This window comes from Schistocerca piceifrons, chromosome 7, assembly GCF_021461385.2.
Source record: "Schistocerca piceifrons isolate TAMUIC-IGC-003096 chromosome 7, iqSchPice1.1, whole genome shotgun sequence".
NCBI lineage: Eukaryota > Metazoa > Arthropoda > Insecta > Orthoptera > Acrididae > Schistocerca > Schistocerca piceifrons.
Window position 1 is genome coordinate 208,071,529 of NC_060144.1, and position 8,362 is coordinate 208,079,890.

The following is an 8,362-nucleotide window of genomic DNA, read 5'->3' on the forward strand; positions in this document are numbered from 1 at the left end:
CTCTAACACCCATAGCCACTCATTCTGATGTTCAGTGCATTAATTAATGTATCAATTCGTAGTTACGTCTGTGGAGTACTCCTGTACAGTACACTGCTTTTAACAGTGAGATGTGTGGTTATCTTCTTTCCAGTGAAAACAAAAACAACATGTCGTTTTTGATAATATTTCTACAGGTATGGACACTTACGTACTACATGTATTAATTTCTTTGTACTGCTGATATATATCAAGAATTATGTCCCAGTATTTGTATTGTACTTTATGCTTAACGTCTGCCGACGGTACACTTTTGCCCTCGAATATGAACCCCTGTTTTGATGGCAGTATGAGCCTCTAAAATGAAAGGGTTCAATTACAGTCACTTCAGAACATGAATTCACTTTTGTATAATATTGGAATCGTGAAGAGTTACCCCTCAGAATAACAAGAAAAAGAAAGACACGTCATAAACATGATATAGTGTGAGCTGTCACTGTCACAGAAAAAAATACGAGCAAAAACTTTTTCTTTGTCGGACCAACCATATAAACGCTTTTTTGTCTTGACTTTCCTGCCAACGAATAATATTAAATATAGGGATGATCTTCATGCAGTTTACTACATTATATGATCCTATAATTACATTTGATTTACTAAAAGTGTCGTTCCTATAATGAGTGAATGTTTTAAATTTATCAGTTGCGGTTCGTATTACCGGCACAACTTCTGTTTTGGAGACTGTGGGAAACCAAATTATACACTGACAGGAAAAAAAATTGTAACATCAGTCAGGAGTTCTGCGACATAAACAGTTGGTAGGCGCGTTTCTACATCTGAAAGATGATGTCTGTTCAGATTTCGTGCCATTCGCATAAGAGTGGCGCTAGTAGCGCCACTATGAGGATGCAAATCAGGTTTGCTTTAAATACTCGCTGTAACGGTCGTGAGCGTTGGTTATCTTTGAGATTGAACGTGGTGATTTCATGTTAGTCAAGAATGTCTTTAAGGTGACAAAGCACCTCATTGGATTAAACGACGTCGGGTGATAGGGCTACAAGAAGCTGGATGCTCCTTCTGCGATATTGCAGAAAGACTTGGTAGAAACGTAACCATTAAACATGTCTGCTGGCAGAGGTACTCCCGAGATTGCGCGGTCGCAAGAAGACCGTGGTCCGGACGGCCACGTGGCACCATCGAGAGGGAAGACCGTCGTGTTCGGCGTATGGCCGTGGCGCGTCGTACTGAATCTGCAGCAGCCATTTGAGTAGCAGTTGGCACCGTAGCGACTCAACGAACTGTTACAAATTAGTTACTTCAAGGATAGCTCCGAGCAAGACGCTCTGTAGCGAGCTTTCCAATGACCCCAAACCACCGCAATTTGCGAGTTCAGCTGTGTCAAGCGAGAGTTTATTGGAGGGCAGGGTGAAGGTCTGTTGCGTTTTCTGATGAAAACTGGTTCTGCCTCCGTGCCAGTGATGGCTGTGTCGCAGTTAGAACAAGGCCTGTTGAAGGCGAAGGCCTATAAGCAACTGTCTGCGTGCCAGACACACTGAACCTACACCTGGAGTTATGGTCTGGGGTGAGATTTCATATGACAGCACAAGTACTCCCGTGGTTATCCCAAGCACACTGACTGCAAAATTGTTCATCAGTATAGTGATTCGATGTACTGTGTTGCGATTCATGAATAGTCATCCAGGGGTTGTTTTCCAACAGGATAACGCTCCCCCACATACCGCTGTTATAACCCAACATGCTCTATCGACCGTCGACATGGTGCCTTGGCCTGCTCGATCACCCTATCGGATCCAGTCGAGCACATATGGGACATCACTGAACGACAACTCCAGCGTCATCCACAAACAGCATTGCCGCGCGGGGAAGCCGCGCGGTTTAGAGAGTCGCCTTGCCACAGTTAGCGCGGCTACTCCCGTCCAATGTTCGACTACTTCCTCGGGCGTGGGTGTGTGTTTTGTCCTTAGCGTAAGTTAATTTAAGTTAGATTAAGTCATGTGTAAGCCTGGGGACCAATGACATCAGCAGTTTGGTCCCATAGGAACTTACCACTACCCACAAACAGCATTAACCGTTCCTGTATTGACCGACCAAGTGCAACAAGCATGGAACTCCATCCCAGAAACTGACGTCCGACACCTGTACAAGACAATGCATGCCCATCTGCATGCTTGCATTCAACATTCTGGCGATTCAAATGGTTCAAATGGCTCTGAGCACTACGGGACTTAACTTCTGAGGTCATCAGTCCCCTACAACTTAGAACTACTTAAACCTAACTAAGGACATCACACACATCCATGCCCGAGGTAGGATTCGAACCTGCGACCGTAGTGGTCGCGCTGTTCCAGATTGTAGCGCCTAGAACCGCTTGGCCACTCCGGCCGGCATTCTGGCGGTCACAGAGGTTATAAATGTGCCAGCATTTCACATTTGTAAAGGCTTATCTCGCGCTTACATTGATCTGTGTGATCTTGCAATGTTAATCAATCAGATATATCACCTAGACAAATTTAATTCCAAAATTTCATTATTCTACATTAATTACGGCGTTGTGTTTTTTTCCGTCAGTGTACTTCTGCCTCATGCTTATAGAACTAAGTGTCATCGTATATGCTTACAAGCCCAAATAAGCAGAAAAGAAATTGTGGAAGTGTGTGTGTGTGTGTGTGTGTCTTTGTGTGTGCGTGCATCCGTGCTTGTAGATATAGATGGTGCTGTTCGGTGTTGCACTTGGGCGTAATGTCAAACCATATTGTGTCCATTTACCTATGAGCTCACGATTATGAAGACTGCGTTGAGAGCGCAGTGAAAGTGGTTACGACGTACTCATTCATCAATGCATACGTAGCCGCTGAAAGCGAAAAGGCGTCATAAGGTCTGCACTTCATTAGCTGCCCACTCGCCCCTAGCCGTGGCCCATAACCCGTACCCTCGCTAATGGAATGGATCGTAAAAATCATTAGCTCGCCTCACTGGCGCAACAGCCGCAGCGATAAATCTTTGCTGTCACAGCTGACCTGCTTGTTTAACTGCTATCTTCGCACGCTGCGCTCATTCTCAAGAACTAGATCCGCGCCGCGCTCTCTAAAGATGTTCTCTTCGTAATAAGGATTCCACATTTCAAGAAACCCTGGGATGGACAATAGTTTGAAACATCTGAGGACACAGAAAAATAAAGGACTTGATGAAGCTCGCCTGTGGCTACATCTTGACTTTATGGGCCACGAAATTTTAGATGCATGATTACTGTCTGGAAACAAGGAATGATGCAATTTCATTAGGCAATCTAATGACTTGTTACTAAGGTGGTGTTTTACAATGTGATAAACAGAAGCAATTTCAGTATGTATCACGACATCTTCTTCACACGTATGATTCTTCACAAAGAAAGTTGTAATTGTTTTGTTGACGTCACTGTTGTTGTGCCAGAACGTATTTTTGTGTCTTCTGATGATTCACTCCAGCTTTTCTTCCATCAAATTTTGTCGAAAAAGTGATGTGGCAAATCACACATTTTGCTATAAAGTCGTTCTCTTTCATCATTCATGTGGGAAAATCGTTGTTTTTTTAACCATTGTTTGTTGAAACCCTTATATCTTTTAACTTTCTTGTTCGGAACAGATGAACTTCACGAACTGTCTCAATCATTAGAGGAAGAACGGAACATCTTTTCAAAACGCCAATCTTTTCTATTCTAAAAAAAACACAAACTGGACGTGAAATGTGCTGGCTACTCAACTACCAAATAATCCATAATTTAACAGACAAATGTAATACTGAATGATGTATAGTCGTTGGAGATAGGAATTCACATACTATTCTTTCTCTTCGTTTGCATGTTTCGCAAATTCGGCAAAAAGCGGGATAAAGTATGTCCCAAGCACTTTTAACCTGGATATTGGACAGTTCCTTCAGTTACGGCGCAACCCCGTCGGAAACTGGACGGGTGGCAATCCTCCTTCGTAAGGTGGCGACGCATCTTCAGAAATCGAAACCGACAGATGTAAAGGTAAACACTATATTGTATATAGTGGGAACGGTGACTGTAATTCAATTATAAGGTTTATAATTAGAAAAGTAACCAGCACAAACATGTTTTAAATAATTTATTTAAATCAAAACATTACATGTTCCGCATTAAGGATTTCATTGCTTTCTTAGTGGGACCTCGATTTGTACTCATTACTGATTTTCTTCTCTAAGGCAAACAAAAGTTTTCCGTTTCAAAAGTTTATTGTTGACAGTCAGAAAGCGAAAGTTCCAAGAAGTAAATCGATCGTGTCCTCGTGTCAGTTTTAAAGGTATCATCCACACACTTACCTTAACTGGTCCAGAGGAACTACGAAGAACCTAAATCCCGATGGGCGGGAAAGGTATCTGATTCCTATGCTTCTGATTCGAAGTCAGTTCACTTAACCACTGAATTGCAAGAATGAAATAAGCCGGCTCGTATCCTGGTGGTGGACGAAATTTTCACCACCAGCATTTAGCTGGCAAGGGAAGGATACGTGGAGGCGTGAAGTACCTTTCACCTAGAGTCTACACCACTGTCCTGCATTTCATTCAGCTACTTTAATCTGCATCAAAGTTGAAGAAAAGCTTTATATCATCAACATCAATATCACATGTTCACTTTCTTGTACACTTCTGCTGTTTAATTTCCATAATTTACATTTAAAACCAGCTCCAACAATTTATCAACATGGTACACAGAACTATTCTGCAAGAAGTTGTATTGAATTTATGTTGCTAAATTTACACCGCCTGAGAAACATTCGGAAACACTTTGTACGTTGTCATTGTAACTTCGTACGCATGCACATCATCGGGTGATATGTAAATGATTAGAGTTGCAGTTCTCTGCCAAGTAAAACCGTCGCCACAGTGCATTAATATGGTTCGGGTTCAGTATTGTTACCAGGCCTGGTAGGATATATAAATCGCATGAGAGCGTCGGATACTGAGTGATCACTGTGAATTACATGGAAATGTGGTGTACTCGTGAGAGAGAGAGAGAGGTTACCAACATCTGAGAGAGTCTGGAAGGACCTCTTTGTGGGTCTCCATTTCGCTGGCTGCTCGAATCGTTCAAAATCCAGATTTTTTGGGGGCTTCGGTTATGAAGGTGGTCCAGTGTCGGACTGCGTGGGATTGCGAGGGTAGGCACACTCATGGTCAAGGTTTCGGTCGACCGCGTCTGACCAGCATCTACTATATCTACATCTACATGGATACTCCGCAACCCACCATAAGGTGCGTGGTGCAGGGTACCCCGTACCGCTAATAATCACTTCCTTTCCTGTTCCACTCTCAGAGCGAGGGAAAAACGAAAATCTATATGCCTCCGTAGAAGCCCTAATTTCTCGTATCGAATTTTCGTGGTCTTTACGCGTAGTGTATGTTGGCGGCAGTAGACTCTTTCGGCAGTCAGCTTGAAATGCCGGTTCTCTAAATTTTCTCAACAGTGTTTCTCGAAAAGATCGTCACCTTCCCTCCAGGGATTCCCATTTGGGTTCCGAAAGCATCTCCATAACATTTATATGTTATTTAACCCACCGGTAACAAATCTAGCAGGCCGCCTCCGAATTGCTCCGCTCTCTTCCTTCAATCCGACCTGGTACGAATCCCAAACGCTCGAGTAGTGCTCAAGAATAGGTCACCAGCGTCCTATACTCGTATGCGTTCTCCTTCACAGGTGAACCACTCTTTCCTAAAATTCTCCCAACAACCCAAAATCGACCATTCGCCTTCCCTACCACAGTTCTCTTTCCATCTCACATCGCTTTGCAACGTTACGCCCGGATATTGAAATGACTTCACTGTGTCAAGCAGGATCCTGATTTAGGGCTAGCTGCCATTCATCACACCAACTGGAAATTTTGTGTAAGTGGTCTTGTATCTTCCTACAGTCACTCGGCACTTTACCATATACCACGGCACCATCAGCAATCAACCTCAGATTCCTACCCACCCCGTCCGTCAGATCATTTATGTACATAAAGAACAACAGTGGTCTTATCACACTTCTGTGTGACGATACCCTTGTCTCCGACGAACACTCGCCGTCGAGGACAACATGCTGGGTTCTGTTACTTAAGAAGTCTTCGAACCGCTCATATATCTGGAGGCTTACTCCATATGCTTTTTGGTTGTTTGGTTGGAAGGGCTGGAGAGAAGTGGACCAAACTACAGGATCTTCAGTCACTTTTTGCACATTCAAACAGGTCGCGGAGTAAAACCATTCCCCAAACGATTCTGGGGCTAAAAAGGGCGGAAAGCTAACTAGCAGAAACGCTGAAGGAGAAAGCGAAAGAGGAAAAGCAAAAGACGAGAATGTGACCTAAAAGAAAAGAGCGGTAGAAGGTATTAAAAGAATATATCAGATGGCTGGGGCTGGATAAAGCAAGAAGAAAACAGGATGAGCCAGCCACTCTGCGACACACTAAAATCTCCAGGCTAAAAGACAAGGCTAGAGGAACACGGATGGAGGAAAAGACGAACACCAAGGCGAACAAACAGCATAGAAAGAGCGAGAAAGAGTTAAAATGGAGGGAGTGTGGCGGCCTGGAAGAGGAGGCCAGATGCCCACCCTTAGATTGTGTGATAAAACCCCCCTCACGAATAAAACACAAAACTATGTCAGCCATTGAGGCACTGTCTCAACACTGTTGGCAGTGTGGTGAGAAGGTTAAAAGCCCGCTGCAGAGCCGCTAAAATTGGGCAGCCCAACAAGATGTGGACCACAGTCAAGTAGGAACCACTGCGACACTGAGGTGCGGCGTCGCGATGAACGAGGTGACCATGATTCAGCCAAGTATTGCTGATGTAGATCCGGAAAGGACAATGGAGTCCCTGTGAGTAGCTCGCGTGGATGACTGCAGCACATTCATTGTCTCCTAGATAACATATAGTCTATTTAGTGTACTGAGGGTGCGCCATTCAGTATCCCAGATCTTGAAAACTTTACAGAGTAAGACCGATCGGAGATCAGTCACCGGCGGGTCGATTTCGAGAGTTGGTTTACCGGTAGCCCGTTTGGCTAGTAGCCTCTCAACAAGTTCATTCCCTGGAATCCCGACAGGTCCTGGGGTCCAATTGAAGGACATTGAACGTCCACTGTTTCTGAGAGCATAAAGAGACTCCTGGATAGTCGTTACCAAAGGATTGCAAGGGAAGCACTGGTCGGGAGCTTCTAGGCTGCTTAAGGGGTCACTACAGATGACGAAGGACTCAGATGTGCAGGAGCAGATATGCTCAAGAGTGTGAGAGTTGGCTAGCAACTCTGCAGTGAAAACACTGCAGGTATCTGGCAGAGAGCGCTGTTCTGTATGTCCTAAGTGAACGTAAACGAAACCAACGTGACCATAGAGCCATCGGTGTAGAGTATTTCTAAGCCCTGGAACTCGCCGAGAATAGAGAAAAATTGCCGGGGAATGGCCTCATGTAGAACTGAGCCCTTTGGGTCTCGCGATAGGACCATATGAAGCTGTGGCCAAGGCATGGACCATGGAGGTGTATGTGAGTGAACCCACAGGAAAAATGGTAGAGGGAAAATGTCAAGTTCATTAAGAAGCGACTGGACGTGGACTGCAATTGGAATTTCCGATCTGGACCGCCATACCGGCTACTGTGCTGGATACTGGGTGCATGGAAATCCTGTATTGTCACGGTGGCAAAAGAGGACAGCAGACAATCAATGGATATTATGTACCCCTAAGGAGTCCTCGCCCAAATAGCTCGAATATGGGTGGAGCTGCAGTGCCATGACAATAACGGTGCTGAAGATCGTAATGCACAAGGGATATACATGGAGCATCAAGTAAAGCTCCCTTCCCCAAATGGCCTGCCCTTCGAAAAAATTTGGGCAGTGTGAATTTCAAGCCTTAAAAGGGGACCATAAATTATTAGGTCGAAAAGTGGGAGACTCCGTTTAGTCGTCTCATACGACAGGCAGGAATACCTTGGGCCTATTCTAAACGTCAGCCGCACAGGAAAGGGGGGCGGGGGAGAGGGCATGTGCTTGGACCTTAATTAACAGCCTTCAGTGGGACACCATGTCATATGCTTTCCAAAAATCTAGAAATACGGAATCTGCCTGTTGCCCTTCATCTGTAGTTCAAAATATATAATGTGAGAAAAGGGCAAGCTGAGTTTCGCATGAGCGAAGCCTTCTAAAACCATGCTGATCCGTGCACGTAAGTTTCTCAGTCTCAATAAAATTTATTATATTCAAATTGAGAAAATGTTCAAGGGAGGATCGGTGTATTGAGCGCCAAGCACAATGCAGCACCTTCACATCTATGGACGCCATCTGAGAATAAGTATTGAGCTCCCGACAACATTCTGTGTCACCCTTATCTTT